Consider the following 1034-nt stretch of genomic DNA (forward strand, 5'->3'; position numbering starts at 1 on the left):
ATTATTATTATTATTATTATTATTTTAAACTAATATTGCAATTAACAAGCACTCTGGAAATTGTTATTTTACTTTTATCTTTGATCCAGCCCTATATTTTAGTGATTCAGTTTTATTTCTAATTAGTTTGTACTGTTAATTGGGTATTTTAATTTTAACACTGTATCTTATTATAAAGAGGTTTGAACCAGTCAGTACTTATTATTTTACCGGGTGCATTCTGGCCTACTTGGTACTTTAATATACACCTACCTCACCAGACTCCRCTCTACTTATTTTAAACGGCAAATTAATAAGCAAATTGATACTGTTTTTAGCAAGCCACAAAACCTTGCGAGATTACACTATGAACTCAGTCTCGGTTTACAGAAGTTGGCGGCAGGCCACGACGCCCTAGAACCCCACTTCCCCTTATCTGTGGCCCGTCRACCACAGGCTGATGGCCACTGCGTGTTTTACCTGGAGTCTGGGTCTTGGCTTGGTAACTTAAATCTCACTTTACTTTTAAATATGCGCGTTTCTTAGTTTTTTTTACTTTACTGTAACTTTATCTCTGGAGTCCAGCACATTGACAACAAATTTGCCTATAAGAAGACCAATCACAGAGCTTTAAAGGTAGTCTGCTCACCTTTTGATTCTGTTGAGGATATCCGAGCGTCAGTGTCCTGGACTCTTTCCACCCCGTAACGTCCAAACGCAGAAGAGATCTCGGTGGGGACCTCCAGATTTTGTTGCTGGCAAACACCGAACTTACTCTCTCCACCTGAGCTCGTTTTTTCTCCTCAGATGTGGACCTGGTACCGAGGTGAAAAATGTAGCACACAGGTACTTTTAAGATTCAAACCTCTTTTATTATTTTAATAAAACAATTATAATAAGATACAGTATTGTTTAAAAGCATAAATGCGCATTTATAGAGACAACCTTACAACCTGATTCTTGGAGAATCCGGTGCAACTCAGCTCATCTGCTGGCAGATGTCTCTGTCTGATGAGGAGAGCTGCAGAGTCTTTACTCTCCTCTTATGGCTCGTT

Source organism: Austrofundulus limnaeus, unplaced genomic scaffold, assembly GCF_001266775.1.
Source record: "Austrofundulus limnaeus strain Quisiro unplaced genomic scaffold, Austrofundulus_limnaeus-1.0 Scaffold2127, whole genome shotgun sequence".
In the NCBI taxonomy this organism is placed as follows: Eukaryota; Metazoa; Chordata; class Actinopteri; order Cyprinodontiformes; family Rivulidae; genus Austrofundulus; species Austrofundulus limnaeus.